The sequence below is a fragment of the Stigmatopora nigra genome, chromosome 16, assembly GCF_051989575.1.
Source record: "Stigmatopora nigra isolate UIUO_SnigA chromosome 16, RoL_Snig_1.1, whole genome shotgun sequence".
Taxonomy (NCBI): domain Eukaryota; kingdom Metazoa; phylum Chordata; class Actinopteri; order Syngnathiformes; family Syngnathidae; genus Stigmatopora; species Stigmatopora nigra.
The window spans coordinates 11706578-11730507 of record NC_135523.1 but is presented as its reverse complement, the minus strand read 5'-3'; the positions used below and the strand labels follow the sequence as shown (position 1 = coordinate 11730507).

Here is a 23930-nt window from a genome sequence, read left to right as displayed (position 1 = left end):
CATGTACGTTTCTACCAGGCTCAGGCATTCTTGCCATGGTTTTCCTGTGTCTTCCATGTTTTTTCTGAGTCTGAGTTTTACTGTTCTAATGGTTTGTTCGACGAGTCCAGCACTTTGGTTCAGTTTGATAAAATCCATGTTCAGAAGCTCGAAGGGATATGTTCCTGTTTGCCTTCTTCCATGCTTGGGTCGTTCGTTGCCTTGAGAGTTGTGTCTACAGCAGTTCAGACAGTTTCTGCCAAAAAAAAATGAAGTTTGGAGACCTCTGGGAACATGCATTGTTTGTTGTACTGTACTGATCATCCCTCCTGTTGAGACATGGCTCCTCCCATGGCTCAATTTGGCAATTACTTCAAACAATGATCGTGTCACGCATGGCTTGTTTTCTACTGCATAGAGTCCGTTCTTTTGTTGAGTGGCTCCTTCTGTTTCCCATTGCAGTTTCTCTTTTTCTGGGGAATGATTTTGCATTTCTCTTAGGAATTCAGCAGGGATTGGGCTGTGTCTTTCCACCGTCACGTCTTGTTCTAGGAATAGTCTACAAGCCTCTGTCAGTGCCACTATTTCTGCGGCTTGTGCAGACCAGTCGCCGGGGAGTCGTCCTGTCTTGAGGTTGTCTTTTTGAGTCACCACGGCATATACGTTGTGTTTTTCTCCATCCAGGGTTTTTGATGATGATCCATCCCCATAGACAATGTGTCCGGGGGCAATGGGATGTCCATTAGGTCAGTTGCATATACGTGGTTAATTATGATTCGTTGAGTGGTGAAGAATATGACATATTTTACTCATTCTTTTTAGTATAGCTGTTTCATTTTGATATCATATTTTACTCATTCTTTTTAGTATAGCTGTTTCATTTTGATATCACATTTTACTCATTCCTTTTGTTGTGGCGGTCTTGTTTTAGAGTCGCCACTGGTTCCCAACTCAAATACAATATGAACAGAAGGATGGGTCTGAGACTCCTCAACTATAATGTTAACAAAAGGCTCTTCCTGAGATTCTTATTTCAAGGTGGGATCCACACAGATAAGAGACCAGATGGAGGACTTCAAAGGGCAGAGGAACAAAGAGCAGGGCGGAGGGTCGGGACTTTATAGAACCAGCGGAGACAGAGGTCTGGATGATGTGGATTCAAGGCTGGAAGATGTGGAGCCCAGAGAAACCCCCCCTCACAGCAGCCCTGGACCAGCCCACATCTCATTAATAATCAGCGAATGAATATGCATTTTTGTTTGACTATAACTGGGCAAACGCGGGTTTGGACAATGTCTTTTCCATCCTCCGCTTTGGGACATCAACACTCAGCGGGCTTATTCTATGGGAGGGAGACCCGGAGCTCTGTATGAATCAATTTGAATGGAATAAATCATCTGTGGATAAACTCGCTCAACCCTGGTTTGTCTCCTCCGATGCTGAACACGCTCCATTGTTAGACTGGAGACTACAGAGTTAAGGAATTGGAGTCAGGTAAAATATTTATAGTCTAACAGTTTTGGTGACTGAGTCCGTGAGTCGGTTGCGTAGACAGATAGGGGTTAAGGCCGATAACTCTGTCCGTGAACCAGGGAGGAGACTGCATAGACATATGGGTTAAGGCCAGCCGCGGACTCTAAAACACGTCGGCGAACGTGGAGTCGCGGTTATCGAAACACGTCAGCGAACGTGGGAATAAGGAAAAGTTAAACACGTCAGCGAACGTGGGAATAAGGAAAACTTAAAACACGTCAGCGAACGTGGGAATAAGGAAAAGTTAACCACGTCAGCGAACGTGAGGGCACGCCGGCGAGTGTGAGACCTTTCTCTTGGGACTTCTCCGACAGGCGCCTGATCAACTGAAAGGTAAGCAGAATACCTATTACTGAAACGTTAAAATTCTGCTATTGGATTTTTAAATTATGGAGAAGTGACTATAGAAAGGGGATATCGGGAATAGGAGATTCCGAAAAGGTTGTAATATACCTAGAGTCGGAATTAATGACGATCCAAGAACGGTCGTTTTGAGATAGAGAAAACGGTCGTATGAAACAAAGGAACAAGAGATTCCGGAAAGAGTTGTATGCAGGAGTTATTTTAAAGTCTTCAGCAGGGAAACGACTGGGTCCACAGATGTTTGATTCCTAGAATTGATTCTAAAAAAAAAAAAAAAAAAAAAAAAAAAAAAAAAGTAACAATAATTCCTAGAATTGAACATACTAAAATTCCAAATTTATCCGGAGACTTGATATAGATTGAATTGGTGAAAATGGAAGGATGTGAGAGTGCGGGAGAATGTGGAGAATGGAATGAATTGACAATTTTGTATGCAGATGTGGAAGCACAGGTTCTGAGTGGTGTTCAAGTTAAAAAACAACCAAAAATAAGACGCGAGTTGGTGAAACAATTTAGTACTTTAAAAGAAAATGTACTTTTTGTAGGTCAAAAGCATGAATGGAATATGAATAACTTGTCCATTGCTTTGCGGAAAGTAGAGCGTGACGTCACAGCTAAGGAGGTGGAACTCCGAAGGAGAAAAGAGGAGGTGTGGAGGTGGAGGCGGGGGTCGATACTGAGAAAGGAGGAGGAGTTGGAACAGCATAGATTGGCAATACACAACCTGGTAATTGCATCAATAGCTTTGGCTGCGGTGAGGGCCCCCACCCAGATCGAACCAACTTTGACTCTTGTACCTTCAGCGCCTCCACTGAATAATAAAGCTCCATTAAAACCTCACGGTATACCCATACAAGCACCAATAGTGACTTTAGGTGGATGATTGATCCTTGACGTTGAGAATGAGGAGGAAGCTATGTCCTCCGAGGCAAAAGGCCTCATAGGAAAAGCATGTAATCTTGAACACGCGATAGATAGGACAGAACGATCCAGAGTTGACTTGACTGACCGAGAGGACAATGATGAAAAAGAAATGACCAAAGGGACTCGACAGAAAAATGAAATAAAGAAAGGTAGGAAAAAAGGAAAAGATGACTTGACTGACAATCGTATACTGTTTGAGGACGCGAATCGACAATCAGACTATAACTCAGATAATGATTCAGACATTGCAGGTGAACAGGAGAATGAGAGTGTGGACATGTATAAACAGGCTCTACCAGATTTGGGATCTCATTACGCCCTTCGCCCACGTAACAATGGGGCAAAAGAGACACCAGACAAGACTGCCGCGCCAAAACCAAAGCCCAGCGCAAAGCGGGTACAAGCTACATCTGGAGGTATGTATCCCCTCCGCCCTCAGGAAGCAGAAATGATATTTGAACCTCTTGGTCTTAGAGATGTGGCTACATTGGCTGACCAACTCCCTCCAATGGCGAATGGAGGAATACATGGCTGATGAAGTTTTTGGCCCTAATGAGCGGACAGAATTGTGCGCTTGGTGACATGAGACAGGCCATATCAGCTTCCTGCTCTCATCATCAATTTCAAATGATAGAGGAGGAAGCAGAAACTATCAGGTACCCACACGAAACCCCATTGTCCCAGGTATCGGGCGCCTTATTTACGGCAATTAAAAATACCTTCCCAAGATCCCATGACATGGCTCCAACCGTGTTTCCATACATCGATGGAGTGGGAGGTCCGGTACACTATGAAAAGTGCATTAATGCCTGGATAGATAGTACCGGCCGACACCCATCGGGCAGATTAGATATTATCCTCTTATTCCGAACAGCTGTTGTCGAGGGTCTTCCAGAACCTGTGAAAAAGGAGTTGAAAAAGGACCCTGACTTGTTGACTGGTGATGAACCAAGGTTTAAACGTCACCTGTCTCACCATTGTAAGATGTATGATAACGAGAAGGTAAAAGAAAAAGACGAGTCGCTAAATATGAATTCTGCTCTGGTAAAATTACAACTTTCCAAATTTTATAGTGAATCCAAAAAATCTAAACAGGAAAAGACAAACCAATCTGCCCAGATGTTCCAGGGCCATGGTCGGGCTCGAGATGGTGGTCAGTTCCATGATGGATACGGTGGTCGCAGGGGTGGTTTCTCTGGTGGCCGGGGAAAAGGGTACTCGAGACCGGGCCAACAAGACAACTGTTTTACATGTGGCCGTCCTGGACACTGGAGACATGAGTGTCCCAGTCAGCGACAGTACCCGCGGCAACCCCCAACACAACAGGGGGGGCCACCACATCAACAGCGGCCCACGCGCGGAGGAGCAAGAGGCACTGGCAGACCATGGCGGTCAAAGCAGCCAGCTCAGTCAACTGGACAATATTACCAGGGTGGAGATGATCCTCACAGTCCATGGGATCCTCCACACTCCGAATAGGGGTGCCCGAGAGGCTCGGTAAGCAGGGGAACGGCAGACCCAATGCTTCATATGAGAATCAACGGCGTCCAAACATCAGCTTTGGTGGAAACGGGAGCAACATACTCATCTTTGAACATGCCGCTCACAGCCGGTTGTCTCTCCTCTTCAACCATAACTTTGGTCGGCTTCTCGGGATCTCCTCAAGCTCTGCCTATTACCAGACCGCTGCAAACGGAAATACCCCACCTAAAACAGACTCTATTTCATTCCTACATCCATTCACCCCAAACACCTGTGAATTTAATGGGAAGAGACTTGTTGATGTCTATTGGAGCTACCATCTTATGTGGGCCGGATGGCCTCACAGTGACTTTACCAAATGGTGCAAAGATTCCGTGTTCGCAACCAGTACGAACATGTGGACAATGGTTGATGTGTCCCTTGCAACAAGACACCGAGGTAGCAACAATCTATTGGTCATGTCTTGAGCCTGAAACTCCGGCCACTGGGGGACTGTTGTTTGTTTATCACCAGTGGAAATCATTCATTGATTCACTCCGGCTTTACCATCCGCCCAAGGATGACTTTCATTGTACTTTGTTTTATGACACAGAAGATGACTTAGTCTATCGAGACCGTTTTTAGAAGGTTCTTGGAACACCCTGGCAATTGAAATCCACCAAAATATTGTGGGTCCAGAAGGCGTAGCTTCATATGTTGATTTGGACGAATCGCAAAATGTTTGGTACAAAATGTCGGATACAGCCGACCCCCACATTTCTTTGGCTCTGTCTCATGGTCACGAAGCTCGTCAACTCGGTCCCATGGTCAAGAAACTTCTTAAAGTCACTGACTGGCAGTCCACTGACCTACCAGGGCTGACTTATTCCAAATTGCATGACTCTTATCAGGTTGACCCACATGCCCCATTGATAAACTCCTCCATTTTGGAGGAACAAATCTTGACTCGAGAACATGGTAGGGAATTGACTGATCACCACCAGACGGAGGAGGTACTGAAAACTATTCCGGACACATTGTGGTCATCAGGACCATTTGATGTATGACATTGTGTTAAAATTCCACCTGTAATGTTAAAAATAGATGAGAGTGCCATCATCCACAGGCCACAATATAGATGGACTCCAGATGCGGACAAAGGTATGGAAGACACTCTAGGTGGACTGTGGGACGCAGGTGTGATAGAACTTTCTAACTCACGATGGAACACGGCATTGCGACCAGTACTTAAGGCGGATGGACAGAGTTACCGTATGGCACATGACCTTAGACCTGTGAACGACGCGACGGTGACTCCGATCCTACCAGTACCCGACCCCCATAGAATGTTGACTTCGCTCAGTCCAGTGTATCAATGGTTTACTTGTATTGATCTAGCTAACGCCTTTTTTGTGTACCTTTGCATTATTCAGCCAGACAGTACTTTGCGTTCACCTATCGTGGTGTCCACATGCAGTATCAGCGCCTGCCACAAGGGTTTAAAAACTCACCTGGTATTTTTAATCAGTGTCTGAAGGACCTGTTACAAGACCTAACGTTACCTGAAAACTCTGTTCTTTTACAGTATGTGGATGACCTTTGCATTGCGACAACCACTTCTGAAATCTGTCTGGCGGTCACTAAGATGGTCCTGCTAAAACTTCATAATATTGGTTTCAAAGTGTCAAAGAAGAAGCTTCGGTGTTGTCGAAGAGAAGTAACTTTTCTAGGCCGTGTTGTGTCAGCCAAAGGACTGTCTATGTCACCTGAACATCGAAAAACCATTTAGTCTCATTCCAGGCCCCAAACCGTCAAAGACATGTTGTCATTTCTGGGTCTCTGTGGCTACAGTAGGACCTATATACCATGTTATGTGGACAAGACACATACACTTCGCGTTCTGGTAAAAGACAAAGGTGTTAAGAATCTTAGAGCACAACTTGATTGGACGAAAGAAGCAGATGAAACCTTTGTGTCTCTGGTTCAAGAACTGGCCTCTGCGGCTGCCCTGGCCAACCCTGATTTCGACAAACCTTTTCATCTTGATGTGTCTAACTCGGCGACTACAGTAAATGCTGTTTTATTTCAGAAGGTTTCGACGACTAGGCGGGTATTGATGTATTGTAGCGTAACACTAGATGGTGTTGAGCTTCGTCAACCAGAGTGTACTCGTTATGCAGCAGGGCTCGCTAAAGTGCTTCTTAAAACAGCTCATACAGTGATGGGACATCCCATATATGTTCTGACTGATCATGGGGTATCGGCGTATGTGGCTTCATCAGCATTTACCTTATCATCGCTTCGACAGTCTAGACTTTTACGTATTCTCACAGCTCCAAACATCAATTACGTTCACACAGGTATCAATATGGCGGATAACATTCAGCTAGGACCACATGAATGTGCTATGAGGGTTAATCACCAAAGGTACGTTCGGCCTGATCTCAATACTAAACCGCTTACATTTGGTCGCATCATGTTTACAGATGGTTGTTGTTGGAGAGACCATTCAGGACGTCTCCGTGCGGCGGCTGCCGTAGTGGAGAGCAAGGGGGATGACTTCGTGCCTTGTGCATCTTCTATACAGACCACTAACCAGTCTGCCCAAGCGGCTGAACTGTTGGCACTCTGTTTGGCCTTGGAGACCGCAACAGGTCATCCAGTTACTATTTATAGTGACTCGGCTTATGCCGTTTCGGCCGCTGTCATTGACCTCCCTGAATGGGAACGCAATGCTTACACCACGGCCAAAGGTCGAATCATTGCACACAAAGATATCATTTTGCGTTTGCGCGAAGCCATGTTACTTCCGTCTCAATTGGCGATTGTTAAAGTTCCTGGTCACTCCAAATCTACATCGTTTGCATCTAGGGGTAATCATGCGGCTGATCAATTAGCAAAATCAATAGCGGGGTACGGGGTAGATAATCCTTCTAATATGGTTGTATTGACATCGGACCACCACCACTCAGAGCCGGTGCATGAGAGTTTGTCTGTGGATGTGATTCTGGAAGCCCAGCAGTCTGCTTCTCCGGAGGAACGGACTGTGTGGGCGCATGCGGGTGCTGTGAAACGTGTGGATGGTGTATGGGTGGGTCCCACGGGATGTCCGGTAATTCCCATGGGACCATTATCTGTGTCTGTCTTGACGGAGGCCCACTCACCTGCTCATGTGGGCCCCCAGGCGATGATGACTAAATTGACTAACTGGTGGCACCCACACTTGTCTTCCCTTGTGTGGCGGCACGTTAACGACTGTAAGACATGTATGTTTTTTAACGCCAAACCGACCCTTAAACCCAGACCTGGTGATTTTCATCCAGCCCTCTGGCCAGGGGCTGAGATCACCATTGACTTTACGGACATGACTCAACGAGCAAACGGGAAAAGATATCTACTGGTCATTGTAGACTCATTCTCTCATTGGCCAGAGGCGTACCCGTGTGCTAAAGAGGACTCAACAGCAGTCATTAAGGCTTTAGTGACTCATTATATTCCTTCACATGGTTTTCCTGCACTCATTAGATCGGATAATGGTACTCACTTTAACAATAAGGCCCTACAGAAGGTTGAAAGCATGCTGGGCCTTAAACATCGTTTCGGTTGTGTTTACCACCCACAAAGCCAAGGTAAAGTTGAACGAATGAACCGTACATTGAAAGAGAAATTGGCGAAAATAATGTACAACACCAAAATGTCTTGGCTTCAAGCCCTCACATTGGCTTTACTCTCTATCCGTCAAACCATCAACAAAACCACAAATTTTGCCCCATTCGAATTGCTTACGGGCCGGTTGATGCCCGGTCCCAGTTCCTCACTCACCCCGTACGAAGAAGTACCGTTACCCGATCTCTCACACGCAGCATATTGGTCTCAATTGCATTCTCTGGTATCTAGTATTTCTGCACAGGTGGAGGGGACTACTGCGGCTGCACGGGATCACCCACAGGAGGAACCCACAATTTCAACCCACGTTCTTCTCAAAGTTCTATCCCGGAAGTGGTCTGAGCCGAAGTGGACAGGTCCGTTCAAAGTGACTGCACGTACATCAAAGGCGGTTCAACTTGAACATTAGGGAAAGAAGTGGTTTCATTATTCCCAGACTAGACCTGTGGATCCACCTAACCCACAACTACACACTCCACCACAGGATCCTCCAAAGGGGACTTTTGATTCTCCCGGGATCCGGACACGCATATATCTAAGCATGAAACCTAGTTCCTGCTCTGGACTGGGCTTAACCCAGTCCAAGAGAGGGAAGTGTTGTATAGGATGTGTTTGCTTAGTGATTATTGTTTTAATCTTTCTCTTGTTATTTTTTGAAGGAGCACTTCATATGTGTATGTCATACACCTGTTGGGCAATCTACAATCAGACGAATGCGGCTTCAATGACATTGACATCTCCAACGAAAGGGACACCATTGGTACACAAGCGATTTAAAAGACCTGCAACCTCAGTACGGTATGGAGGTCTTAGAAGACACCCATCCAAAGTAGTGTTTGGGAATTTTTCGCTGGTAAGCTATGATCCGTGTGCCCCGGGTCGGACAAGATACTGGACGGACACAGTAAATCAAAGGATATTATATGACAATAGGCTATGGTTTTGTTACAACGGTACGTTCGAAATTCCCATGTTTATTCCATACGCAGCGTTATACTCAACAAATAATGGAAGAGGTTCGGATTGGGGAAACAGATACCAATGGTATATTGATGCTAGGCCGTACCAGGACACAGGGGGTAATTGGGCACACACCTTTGTAATGGATCAGTCGACCCGCTGGTCACCTGGTACTTATGGCTGGTCAAAAATAGCTAAAGAATGGCAAAAGAGGGTTTCAAATTTTTCTGTTGATAATTCTGGTTTGTATCTCAGGATAAATGAGTCGGAAGGCACTTTACCTCTGTGGAGGGAGGGGGACTGGACTTCATCGTCCACAAAGTGTAGCTTCCTGAACCTGTGTGTATGGTGTTCGGACAACGATCCATGCTGGTCAGTGGGGATATGTAAAAACCCCAATATTACTCAGGCGACAACCGGCAAGGTGATTCCGTCATTTGTATCCCCTAGATCGAGTAAAGTCCAGATAATTCATGGCAAACCATCAGTGGACGAGTGGTTTAGAATGACTACAGGTGTTTCAGCGTTATCTAACAATTGGCTGTTAATGGCGGAACAAGCTGCCAGCGAAACCCGAAATGATTGTCTCGTATGTATGGGTGCCCGACCCGTACTCCGTATCATTTCGGCCCCAATTGATGAAGAATGTATTGTGGACCTCCTAAAAAACACCAATCCAACCTTTAAGTGCTCTAAATACGATTCGATATTCCCACATACCCGAGAGAACAAAGAAAAAACAATTTTTGACAAATCAGTAGCACGCCAAAATTTTACCTGCCTCAAATTACAAGGGACTGGAACATCATTGGGAAGCATTCCGTCTGACTGGTGTGTATCAAACATGTTCTTTCCGGTACCATACCCCTTATCCCGAGCTGACATCTGGTTAAAGTGTGGAAGTGATAAGTTGTATGATAGATTGCCCACAAATGCTGCGGGTGTGTGTTCTGTGGTGTCTCTGTTACTTCCTGTTTCTGTTTCCTCAGTGAATCTCACAGCTGAAACAAGGTTACCTCCAAACCTGAAGGAGGTCTTGCATCGCCAAAAGAGAGCACCCCACACCTGGATGGGTAACTCCGATCCCACCTAAATTGACGCCATAGGCGTCCCCCGTGGCGTACCTAATGAGTATAAACTTGCTAATCAGGTTTCAGCGGGATTCGAAAGTATTCTAATTTGGGTAACTCCCAACAAAAATGTTGATCGCATCAATTATATTCATTACAATGTCCAGCGACTTGGCAATTACACGGTTGAGTCGTTAGAGGCGGTACGTGACCAGCTAGCGGCAACATCCCTCATGGCCTTCCATAATCGTATAGCATTAGACATGTTATTGGCTGAGAAGGGTGGTGTGTGTGCTATCTTTGGTGATGCCTGTTGTACTTTCATTCCTAATAACACTGCTCCAAATGGACGTCTCACCAAAGCTTTAGAAGGCCTCCGAACCCTGACTAATAAGATGGCCGATCAGTCAGGTGTGGACACCTCAATCTGGGACCAATGGATGGATTATTTTGGTGCCTGGAAAGGTTTGATAGGCAACATCCTCATATCTGCTGGAGTGCTCATTACTCTGCTTATTCTCTGTAGCTGTTGTATCTTCCCCTTAGCTCGTACTCTAGTCACTCGACTGATCGATAAAGCAGTGGGACCAGGCCCTAGAGGTCAGTATGTCCAGTTGCGCCAAACTGACCCCTCTGGACCCCCCGCTGGGCACGTGTTCATGGATATACTAATGTAGTGCTTCTTTGTTTTTATACTAATATAGTTTTACATTTCATTTGACACTAACCTGTGTGGTGTTGTTGATGTGGTCTCTTTAGGAGACCAAGAGAGGGAATGAAGAATATGACATATTTTACTCATTCTTTTTAGTATAGCTGTTTCATTTTTATATCATATTTTACTCATTCTTTTTAGTATAGCTGTTTCATTTTGATATCATATTTTACTCATTCTTTTTAGTATAGCTGTTTCATTTTGATACCACATTTTACTCATTCCTTTTGTTGTGGCGGTCTTGTTTTAGAGTCGCCACTGGTTCCCAACTCAAATACAATATGAACAGAAGGATGGGTCTGAGACTCCTCAACTATAATGTTAACAAAAGGCTCTTCCTGAGATTCTTATTTCAAGGTGGGATCCACACTGATAAGAGACCAGATGGAGGACTTCAAAGGGCAGAGGAACAAAGAGCAGGGCGGAGGGTCGGGACTTTATAGGACCAGCGGAGACAGAGGTCTGGATGATGTGGATTCAAGGCTGGAAGATGTGGAGCCCAGAGAAACCCCCCCTCACAGCAGCCCTGGACCAGCCCACATCTCATTATTAATCAGCGAATGAATATGCATTTTTGTTGGACTATAACTGGGCAAACGCGGGTTTGGACAATGTCTTTTCCATCCTCCGCTTCAACACTCAGCGGGCTTATTCTATGGGAGGGAGACCTGGAGCTCTGTATGAATCAATTTGAATGGAATAAATCATCTGTGGAGAAACTCGCTCAACCCTGGTTTGTCTCCTCCGATGCTGAACACGCTCCATTGTTAGACTGGAGACTACAGAGTTAAGGAATTGGAGTCAGGTAAAATATTTATAGTCTAACAGTGGGCAACTGTGAGAATTGGTTTAACTACTTGTCGTCCGGTCTCCCATGAACTTCAGGGTGACATGTAATGGCCATGTTTGTTGTTCCTGTCCTGGTGCTGCTGGGCAGATATCTTCAGACTGTTCTCTTAGACTTTCAGCTACCTTGGCAGAATCATTCCCGACAATGTCGAGAGAGTAGAAGCTGTTAGATGTGTTGGTGTGGAAGATATTTTTGGTCTGTAATTCCCTGGGTCGGAGGCCATTTTGGGTGGCCACTAGGCTTAGCCCAAGCTGGACCATGATATCTCGTCCCGGAAACTCTCCGATTTTCATTTTGCATTCTGACAATAAACCCATTCCTTTTGTTGCTTTCTGACCCATATTAATCACCTACTTAATAGTTTAAACAACAATTATTTTCTAAATTACCCGAAAGTGATCTCTACTTTGTGATTAACCCAATATCTCTGAACACACAAAGACCAAAAGTCCCTGACTTTGTCTTAGTTAAGTCCCTGACTCTATTAACAGACCAAGACTATAAAGCCCTTGCTAATTATTGTTCTACTTTCATTGGTCCAGGACCAATTGGTTTATTACCAGACTGCAAAGTGGACAGTGAGAGTTCCTACAGTAGGGTCCTGTTCAACGCGATGTTCCTGCAACTCTAGTCGAATGACCAGTGTGTGTGTCTCAAATACAGGAAAAACTGACAGTTGTCACTAGGACTTTGGACAGATACATTTCAGTCATTTGCAGGGCAAAAAGTAATTGATCAGTGTCGGACAGTGAGTATTTGTGCTGACATGTCACCCCAATCACAAGACTAAGATTGTTTATTCAGTCAGACAGTTGGGTGTTTATGCTGACATGTCAGCCATAAGGATGACTATGATGCTGTTATACTCACAAAAACGTATACAATATGAACAAGCATTTGCAAAGATACTTTGTCTAATCTCACATGTTCCCCTGCTGCCAAACAAACTGTCAGAGACACATAGTTACTGTGTATAAAGTGAAAAATCGTCCAATTCAAGTAAGTTATCCATTTGGCATCATTCTCAAGCTAGAAATTAAGTTATAATGAAAACAATCATACTTGGCCAAAACGTGATTTTCAGGGCATGAAAAGTACATTAAGGCAATAAAAACTGAAAAGTTCCCCTGCTGCCAAACAAACTGTCAGAGACACAGTTACTGTGTATGTAGTGAAAAATCGTCCAATTCAAGTAAGTTTTTCATTTAGCATCATTCTAATTGATAGAAATTAAGTTATAGTGAAAATTCTGATACTTGGCCAAAACGTGATTTTCAGCACATGAAACGCACGTTAAGGCAATAAAAACTGAAATGTTCCCCTGCTGCGAAAGAAACATTCAGAGGCACATAGTTACTGTGTATATAGTGTAAAATCGTCCAATTCAAGTAAGTTTTGCATTAAGCTTCATTCTAAGTGATAGAAATTAAGTTATAGTGAAAATTATGATACTTGGCCAAAACGTGATTTTCAGCGCATGAAACGCACGTTAAGGCAATAAAAACTGAAATGTTCCCCTGCTGCGAAACAAACTGTCACAGACATATAGTTACTGTGTATATAGTGTATTATCGTCCAATTTAAGTAAGTTTTTCATTGTTGGGTTTATTCTGTATTACTATTATAAATATATTTGTATTAATTCATTTCTCTGTTAAATCATTCTCTTTCTATTTTCAAAGTGTTGCGAGGTCACGAGTATTGCCAAGTCATCTTTAACCTGGACGGCCTGTTCCAGGATGGTTATACAAACAATCCACCCAATCTGGGTCCTTGAGATTTGGTGGCCCCTTGGTGACGAGGCCAGGGCTATTCGGCCAATAACAAGAATGCTGTTATCGTTATGTAACCGTGCACTTCGGGTTTTTCTGTATGTAACCATTATATGATTATGATTATATTATATGATTCTTAGGTCAAGGAAGTTGTATAATTACTCTAATCTAAATGTTGTTAGGTCTAGTCTCCTGTTTTTGTTATTGGTAAAATACTTTGATTGTTATTGTAGTCCCAGATGTTGTTTTTACTCATACGTGATGGAATGATCAACAACTCTGTAAATTGTTTTGATTCATGGCAATAAGAGGCGTACGAAAACGTCTATTCGAGGAGACGTTCGGAAGTTGTAAGGTGACACTTGCTGACTCTCCCCTTCGGAGGCTTTTACCCATTGTTATCCATTTCTATTTAATTAAATGTCAATAATTGAATAAGATGTCTGCCTGCATTTATTGATAATTCCGGACGAAGATAATTATTAATGAACCTAACATTTTGGTCCTTCTGAGCCATGGAGGTCAATATACCGGAGCGAGAACCCAGGCGCTGCTGTTCGACATCTGGTAAGTGACCGTGCGCACGGCGTCTTCAAAACCCTTGGTGGGCCGGAGTTTTCGACGGGGGCGCCTGGATTCTCGGCGGTTGAAGACTTTTCCTGCTGGAGGGAGACATCTGATGGATCTCGGGTAAGTCCACATTAATGTCTGCATGTTGTGACGGTGTTTCTAAATGCGTTAAAGGGACATTGTATGTGAGGTCCATTGTGGGCTGGTTTCGCGTCCTGGGTGACGGCGACAAAACCCTGTGTTTATACTAGTCAATGGCAGGTACGGTGGGGCACTTTGCTGGAAAGTGTCCTGTGTCTCAGGGGTAGGCACGAATATATTGTACTGGAGGTACAATGTTGGGGCTGGAAAGTGTCCTGTGTCTCAAGGGTAGGCACGAATATGTTGTAAATGTTGTATGGTGTTTGTGTGGTTTCTGCAGTAAAATTAAGACAGGCCTAGGAGATACAGTCGAAGAGGTAATAATAATAATAATAATAAATATAATAAAGTTAACTGTGTGAGGCACACGAACTCACTACAAAAAAGTAAAATATGGGAAACACGTGTTGTAAGGCGGGTTTGGATGACGATCCAAAAAAATACGTCTAACTTGTAAGGATTGGAAAAAATTGGAAAGACAAAGCGCTTTAAAAATATTACACAGCTATATTTATGGATAAATAAATATGGGTTTGCTGGCCAGCTTAAAATGCATAAAATGCATAAAATGCAGGATAATATATGCACTAATGCATAGAGGTAATATACATATATAAATAATATGTGCGTGGATAAAAGTGTAACAGGGTCTTCTTTCCCCGCTGATTCCGCCAAGCCCGTTCCCTTGGCTGTGGTTTCGCGAGAGGGCGGGTAGGGACAGTGGGAATCTCGTTCATCCAATTATGCGCGTCACTAATTAGATGACGAGGCATTTGGCTACTTTGGAGAACCACGGACAGAGTCGCAAGTCCGTGGTTCCTTTTCGGGTTGACGACGTCCCCGCGACGGAAGAACCAGACAACTGGCGTCTATCTAAGTGATCGGATAAAAGGACACGACTCCCACTGCCATGCTCACAAGATCTATTATGCGGCTAAGTGAGAGTCACCATACCCGCCAGGGTTTGCACCCCAACCACCATGTTGGAGAGAGCCGAACCTCTCCCTAGGCTACCACATGGCTGATCGGTTCCATGACTCCCGTACGACCACAGTGTTTCTAGAAACTGGGCGCTAAACACTGTATCTGGGCAACCATGTCTCCTCTCATAACCAAGTTCCAAGGGCAAGGGGGTTTCATTGGGTAGGAAGTACCCTTATCCACATCTGGTTTGTCCTTCAAGCCCTCCCTACCATCCATCTGGTCCTGGAGCTGTCATATCGTCCCTCTGAAATTATATAAAAAGGGGGGAGGAAGAAGATAAGGATACAGTGCTATTTTTCTACTTACCAGTTTGCAAAGATACTCTGATACCACACTCTGTTCCTTCTTCAGGCCCTGGTGATACAGGATTTTTAAGGGGGGGGGGGCTGATTTTCCCGCCATCCCCCCCCAACCATCTTCATTCTGGTTGGGGCCTTCCTTGGTTTTTGTTACCTTCACCAACATCCTGATACCATCACATTGAGTCTTCATCATTCAAGGACTCGAGTGGGGGACTTATCCACTCAAGGACTTTGCCCAATCTTATTGAGTCTTCATCATTCATGGACTTGAGTGGGGGACTTTTCCACTCAGGAACTTTGCCCAATCAGGGACATGCCATAACCTTCCTCCAGTTCCTTAAGAGAGTCATAGTTACTCCCGCCGTTTACCCGCGCTTCATTGAATTTCTTCACTTTGACATTCAGAGCACTGGGCAGAAGTCACATCGCGTCAACACCCACCTCGGGCCTTCGCGATGCTTTGTTTTAATTAAACAGGCAGATTCCCCTGGTCCGCACCAGTTCTAAGCCAGCTGCTTGGCGCCGGTCGAGACAGCCCGACGGAGTTGACTCAGATGCCAGACCACTACGGTACCACGACGACGTACGAGCGCCGAGGGGTCACGAGTGGAACGGAACGAGGCTCATATGGGTGCCATAGCTGAGGGTATCCACGGGAAGGGCCCGGCGCTTCCAGAGTCACATCCGCTGACTCCTCCGGGAACCTTCCTGACCCGACAGACCAAACGAGGTGCGCGACGGCTTTGTTGGAGAGGCCCCAGAGTTTTCTTCACCACGCTGAGACGGGGGACCGCGATAATTGACAGAGGTCCACCGACAATGGTCCAGTGCGAGAGGGAAGGCCCTTGGACGGAGCAGACTTTTCGGGCCGTCGCGGGTACGACTCACCGACTCTCCTTGCTCCGCAGTACCCATTTTCCTAAACATGACCGGGTCTCACGCCAAACATAGGTCCTCACCTAACCCGGGACCCACCCGAACCAGGGAATGTGGCTTCCGTGCCCCAGGTAACCTTCTGCCACCGGCCATGAGAGGTAAGCGGGGAGTGCGGAGGGGGGTGAGGGCAGACGTGCCACCAGCAAGGGCACGTGCCCAGCCCCGCTTCGCACGCCAGCCCGACCGGCCCAGCCCTTAGAGCCAATCCTTGTCCCGAAGTTACGGATCTGACTTGCCGACTTCCCTTACCCGCCTTGTTCTAACATGCCAGAGGCTTTTCACCTTTGAGACCTGCTGCGGATATGGGTACGGCCTGGCGCGAGATTCACACCATCTCCACCGGATTTTCAAGGGCCGACGAGAGATCACCGGACGCCGCCGGAACCGCAACGCTTTCCAGGGCTCGGGCCCCTCTCTCGGGGCGAACCAATTCCAGGGCGGCCCTGCCCTTCACCAAGAAAAGAGAACTCTCCCCCACGACCGGAGAAACCCCATGGTATCCGAGCCGCGCTCCTTACGCCATCGTCGCCACTGTCCCTCCCGGCCGAACCTGAGTCGGTCGCGGTGCACCGCGACGGGGGAAATGCGCCCGGCGGGCGACGCCTACTGACCGGGGGCGATGGTCCCCGTCGATGGCAGAGCGGATGGACATTCACGGGGTGGTGGTTACTATCCAAATGACCGCCCGTGACCGCGGACTGTGAGGTCTTTGTGGATCTCAACAACATGTCTCTCTCATAGCATGTTCCGCGAAATCTCGCTCTCTCGACCACTTCTCAGTACGGGCGTGGACGAGCCCCGTCTCAGGCTTCACTTAGGGGGTCGGGGCGGGACCCGGGGCCACGAGTTGCGTTCAAAGTGTCGATGATCAATGTGTCCTGCAATTCACATTAGTTCTCGCAGCTAGCTGCGCTCTTCATCGACGCACAAGCCGAGTGATCCACCGCCGAGAGTTGTCTAGATGCCTCACGAATCTCCAGGTGACGCCCCAGGTGACGCCCCGGGTAAGCCCCCCGCTACCCGACCACCTTTATGATGTGGAGATTGTTTTGAGACACCGGCCAGGATTCATGATTTCGGAAGGCCCAGTCCTAAGGTTGGCAAAGCATCGGAAGGTCTATTGCTCGTAAGACATGCACGGTTTTTCCACCCCTTATTTGGCTGGGTTAGGCGGTGGGGCCTAAGCTCGACCAAGAGCTCCCCCCATCCTAGGTTCATCCCGACTTGGGTAAAGTGGGGCCCAAGGGGTGTGCGATGATATGTCGCCGAAGGCCAGGTAATGGGACCGGTGATCCGGCGTAACTCAGTCCTTGGAGAAATGCGGTGACGTAGCACCGTGAGTCACCCGCGGCCCCTCAAAGGAAGCGGCTCTGAGGCTTTTCCCACGGCTCCCGAACCCCAGATACATCCAAGCGTAGCACTCTACTGGGCCGGGTGGCAACCCATATACCCCTGTTTTGTTGGCACGCACCAAACGAGCAAAAGCAGAACCTGTTACCTTGTCACTTGACGGCCGCCCGTAGGGATCCGGGCCCGACCGCCGTCCATCGATCGATCTTCCAGAACCTTCATCGCATCAGAGACGGGCAACGTGCACCCCTTTGCGTGACTATACACGTCCAGCCTCGGCGGTGCGGAACCTTTGTTTCTCCGGCCCCAGCACATCTATATCGTGCCATTTACATCAGCCTTCAAAGTCAGGTCCGGGCGAGAGGGAGGGATTCGGCGCCCGACTACTCTAAGAGGCGGAACGCCGCTGCCGGAGACTAGCCCGGGGACGCACGCGCGGACTGCCATGCCCGTGCTCTTGCGCATCACCCAGAGAAAGAATCGACAACGACGGATACCTCCGGGGCCGGCCCTAGGCCCAACCCCCTCTCGTTATGCCTCACGTCAATATGTGCGATCCACCTCTACCTTGTCACGCGATCGATCGGTTCCATTATTTACCATCCTTCCTTCACTCATTCCTTTCGTTGCAGGGAGACGTGCACCTTGCGCCTATCGGTAACCGCAATAAGCCTACTGACAAGCAAGAGAGGCGGTAAGACTGAAACATTTGATGGACATGAGGTAATAAGTACTCAGCTTGCCTAGAACAGTTATTTTGTAAACATTTGAATTTAAACTCACAGATATATCCTGTTTGATGGAGATGTGGATGCTCTGTGGGTTGAGAACATGAATTCGGTCATGGATGACAATAAGCTTCTCACCCTGGCCAATGGAGAACGTATCCGTTTACAAGGTCACTGTGCCATGCTCTTTGAGGTCTGTAAGAGCAGTACATACTCATTTCCCCCACCTCAAAAGTTGTAGTAATTACTTATACGATTGCAGGTTGGAGACCTACAATATGCTTCCCGGGCTACGGTCTCCCGCTGTGGAATGGTTTTTGTTGACCCCAAAAACTTGCGCTACACCCCATTCTTGAAAAAAAGTGGTTGACAACCCGACCTGCTGAAGTAGCGCTTCTGCATTGCATTTTAACTACATTTTGTGAAGTATGAATGTATTTTATGCTTATTATTATGTCTTTTGGTTTATATAGTGTAGTCACTAGAATAGAATTTTGCATGACCCAGTGGAAACTTCTATCATGACACCTTTTAGTTAGGAGGGGTGTCATCTATCACGACACTCCCATTTCTTCACATGACCCTTTGTTAATAAAACTAGCTCAACTGTTGGAGGGAGGCAGGGATTCGAACTGGTCACGCTGGGGGATGGACTCATCTCCAAGCGCTGGCTGCTCCCGACCCCTCCCTCAGCTGATGTTTTTGAAAATCTCATCAAGCCGACTCTGCGTGTGCTACCTCTGATCAGAAGTTATTGAATGTATATGGTTCTAAACCTGACACATTTACAATTTTGGTCATCTTTCATTTTTTTTTTTTTCAGGAACAAGAAGATCTTGATAAGCTTTATGAAAAGTATGTACACAGCTTGATTGACATGATTGTGGAAGGAATTGTTGATGGGAAGCAAGGGAAGAAACTAAAGACTGTTGTCCCTCAGACTGATCTAAATATGGTATGGTGATCCAATTTTTTTCTTTGCTTAAATGCATTGGAAGTTTTTATCATCTGTATTCCATTCAGATAGGAGTGATTCCGTTTGTGTTGGTGATTTCAGGTGTGCCAACTCTGCATGGCCCTTGATGCCCTACTTGAAAATGAGAACCTAGCTCCTTCCATCTTAGAGTGTTACTTCATAGAAGCTTTGTACTGCTCTCTTGGGGCAACATTGGTGGATGATGGGAGAGAGAAATTTGATGATTTAGTAAAAAGACTTTCTGAATTGAGGACTGCGTGTGATGAAAAAAAAATGGCAGGGCCTGGTGAAATTCCAGGTAAAACACTACCTTTATCTTGAAAAATTCAATTGGTTACAGTGACATATTTCTACACATTATTTATACAGGACAACTTCCAACAATTTACGATTTCCATTTTTACTATACGAAGGAGACGTGGGTTCCATGGACTTCCCTGGTCTCTAAATACGTCCACAACCCTGACATGAAGTTTGTTAATATTCTGGGTAAGGGTTCACGGAAAACTACTACTGGTAGTACCACACTTTGAGAAGTTATTAGCAGAAACCTTTATAATGGAAACATAAACAGGCGGCTGGAAAATCCTTTTGACCACAAATGTTTCTTTTTGACTCTCTAATATTCCTTTTTTGCCTCAGTCCCAACCGTGGATACCACGAGAACCAGCTGGCTATTGGAACAGATGGTGAAGATAAAACGATCAGTGCTTTTGGTCGGAGACTCTGGAACCTCCAAAACGGCGACTATTAGTAACTTTCTAAAACACCTAAGTGGAGATTCAAATGTGAGTTCGATATGGATCACATTCATTTCTCTAGCTCTAATCAATGTCTTTGTTTGCCAACAGATTACTTTGACCATCAACCTTTCATCCAGGACGACATCAATGGACCTCCAGAGAAACCTGGAGGCCAATGTAGAGAAAAGGACAAAAGACATATACGGTCCTCCAATGGGCAAGAGATTGTTGGTGTATATAGATGACATGAATATGCCAAAGGTATATATACTGCTACCTGCGTGAAACATAGGGTTCTAAAATGTTTTATTGCACCATTATTACGCCATCTTTTTCCCATCCTCTCCAGGTGGATAGTTATGGCACACAGCAGCCTATCGCACTCCTGAAGTTGTTATTGGACAGGGGGGCATTTATGACCGAGGAAAGGAGCTCACTTACAAAACTCTCAAGGACCTTGGTTTTATTGCTGTCATGGGTAAGGCAGGAGGTGGCAGGAACGAGGTGGATACCCACTTCGTTTCACTCCTTAGTGTCTTAAGTATCCCCTTCCCCGAGGTCAAATCCCTCCACCTGATCTATGCCTCCATTATCAAAGGTCACACGAAAGTAAGGATGGTTTCTTCAAGATTTTACCAAATCCATCTTAACTCATGTGTAACGAATGTGACTGAATGTTTTAGAGTTTTCCAGAAGATTAGAAGATTAGACATGTAGTCCAGAAGATTTGTGATAAAGTCACCATCTGCACACTGGAACTGTACAACAGTCTTGTTAGAGATCTGCCACCTACTCCAGCAAAGTTTCACTACATCTTCAACCTGTGAGATCTTTCAAGGGTCTATAATGGGCTGACAATCACTAGCCCGCTAAGGTCTGCTAAAGCCAGTGAATTCTCCTGGCAGATTCTGCCCTTCACATTGTGTCATTATTGGGTACTTTGTTTGATCTCCCTTATTTCATCATGACAGATTTTTAACTGCCAGTATATTTGTTAGGGTTTGGCGGAATGAGTGCTTGAGAATTTTCCATGATCGGCTCATTGATGAAAAGGACAAAAACTATGTAATTGAATTGATAATTATTCATTTTAACCAGAACAATGATCTTGTGTTACATTTTAGTAATTGTGTATGTCTCTTTGTCTGTGGGTTTAAGGCCTTATAAACAATTTAATTGAGGAACATTTCAGAGCCAACATGGATGAAGTCATGAAAGACCCAGTTCTTTTTGGAGATTACAAAACTGAAACAGAACCGAGATTATACGAAGATTTAAATGACTTTGAGCGTTTTAAAAATCTCTTTCAGGTGTAATATTGTCGTGGCATAATTGGGTGACCAGCCTGTTGGTGTGAGCATAGCCTTAGAAAATCTGAAAGACTCCATTTCCATTTGCAGGAGCTACTGGAAGAATACAATGATAGAGTATCGAGGATGAATATGGTACTGTTTGATGATGCTCTGGAACATCTGACTCGTGTGCACCGCATCATCCGCATTGATCGTGGACATGCTCTGCTTGTGGGTGTGGGAGGCTCAGGCAAGCAGTCCATCACCAGGCTTGCTTCCTTCACAGGATTTTGAAATAACCCTCAGTAGAGGATATTGCGAGGCAACCTTTCGTGAAGACTTGAAAACCTTGTATTTGAAGCTTGGCATTGAAAATAAGTAGACCGTGTTTCTCTTCACTGATGCTCACGTTGCTTAGGAAGGTTTTTTGGAACTCATTAACAACATGCTTACCTCAGGTTTACCATCACACTTAATGTTGGGAATGTTGTGCAGGTGAAAGTGAAATGATCCCTCGGGAACACGCTCCGGCCGTTATTGAGCATGTCTGCATGGTCCATAAATGAGTTGGAGACTACAACATTATGTTCCTGCAGAAACTTAGTAGTTCCAATTTTCTTACTCCAAAGAACTACTTGGATTTCATAAGCACATATTCAGTCTTGCTTAGGGACAAGGACCAATCTATTCTGGGTAACATGCTGGAAAATAGTATCATAATTTAAATAAGGATTGACTGTTTTTCAGTGGGGTTGATTACTGACAAGCACAACAACTAGTATGACTGGCCTTCAAACTTTTAAAAAAATCATTGTTCACAAATGTCAAAGTGAACACAGATTTGTTCAAGAATTTCAGCAGAGTGCAAACATTTTAGGGGGGATTGGATAAATTGAAGGAAGCTACTGTACAACTGGATGAGCTTAACATCAAACTGGCAGAGCAAAAGGTGGTCCTCGCTGAAAAATCAACAGCTTGTGAGGCCATGTTGCTGGAGATTGCCTCCAACACCACCGTGGGTCAGTCAAAACCTGCCTCACTAACCCTCTCGTGGAAGCAAAACTTGGCGCCGCATGCTGTTACTTTGTTCAGCAGAATGTTGTAGTAAATAGAGCTTTTTCCTTCGAGCTGAGGAGAAAAAGACATTGGCGGAAGACAAAGCCACTGAAATTGAAGAACAAAACAAAGTGATTGCGGTTGAAAAGGCAGAAGCAGAAACTTCCCTGGCTGAAGCTCTGCCAGCATTAGAAGCAGCGCTCATTGCCCGACAAGACCTGGAGAAAAATAATGTCACAGAGATCAGGTAAACTCCTTATTTGTTTCAACCTGCAGAATTTTCCCCTCTCAAAAAAAGATGTTTATGTAGTCCAAAATCCAATGGCACACCTGGTTCTGCTGCTCTTTCATTCAGGTCCTTTGCAAAACCACCTAAGCAGGTGCAAGTGGTGTGTGAGTGCATACTGATGCTGTGTAAGAAAAAAGAAATTAAAGGGATGATGGCAGATTCTGGCTTCCTGCGTTCACTGATGGAGATGGACTGTGATGCCATAACTCCCTACCAGGTCGAGACTGTCAAAAGTAGCTTGATTTCATGCTGGTTTTGATCACAATACTGCACAAACAAGAATTGTGTACTGTTGGATTGGGTAATATTGGCATTTCTGGGTATGCTGTCTTCTGCATAACTTTTCTGAAAACCTTTGGGACCAACCTTGAAGAAATGCAAGCCATCAGCAGAGCTGGTTCGGGTATGTTCAAATTTGTGGAGGCTGTCGTGGGTTACAGTGAAGTAGCCAGGGAGATTAAACCCAAAAGGGACAAAGTAATGAAAAGTAGTAGAAAGAGTTGTGTTGCAGAATGAACAGTAATGTGACTGGTCGTTTGTAGGTGGCGCGGCTGGAAAGAAATTTCTTTCTGAGTAAGAAGAAGCTGTAGTTCATTCAAAGTGAGCTTAGTGCTATCCAGAAGGAGCTGAAAGCTCTTGGCGACAAATATCAAACTGCTATTGCGGAGAAACAGAAACTACAAGAGGAGGCAGGCTCATGGAAAGAAGACTAATTGCTGCTGACAAACTTATCTTAGGCTTGAGTTCTGAGAATGTGAGGTGAGACAGCAATAGAAACTAAACGTCGCTGCGTATGAGATACACATGTCTCACGTTCTTTTTTTCCATTCATTTTTGTGGTTTCTGTGTGTAGGTGGACACATGATTTAGAGGAGTTAAAGCAGAGGCGAGTCCGTCTTTTGGGAGACTGCCTCCTTGCTGCTGCTTTCCTGAGCTATGAAGGAGCATTCAGCTGGGACTTCAGGAATGAGATGGTGTACAAAACATGGCTTGAAGTTGTAAAGGAAAGAGGTATTCAATTGAGCACGCCTTTTAAAGTGGACAACTAATTAACAGATGAGATGGAAATCAGCTGGTGAGATGGTGCCGAACACCTTCATTTTGGAATATGTCATCTTATTTTAATCCCTTGGTTACAGATGGGGGTCAGAAGGTTTGCCCCCAGATGAACTCTCAATGCAGAATGGAATCCTCACAACAAGAGGTAGCCGTTGATAGGTCTGAAAATACAACTTCAGGAGCAGGTGAAGAACGAGTGAGATCAATT

At 45.4% G+C, this 23930-nt stretch overlaps 1 non-coding gene across 1 annotated transcript; it reads right to left on the bottom strand.

Annotated features, from left to right (window-relative positions):
• Window positions 1-17037: 17037 nt before the first annotated feature.
• On the bottom strand, window positions 17038-17184 carry LOC144210007 (5.8S ribosomal RNA). The gene has a single exon (XR_013329302.1). It is a non-coding gene; the product is annotated as a 5.8S ribosomal RNA (ribosomal RNA).
• Window positions 17185-23930: the final 6746 nt, after the last annotated feature.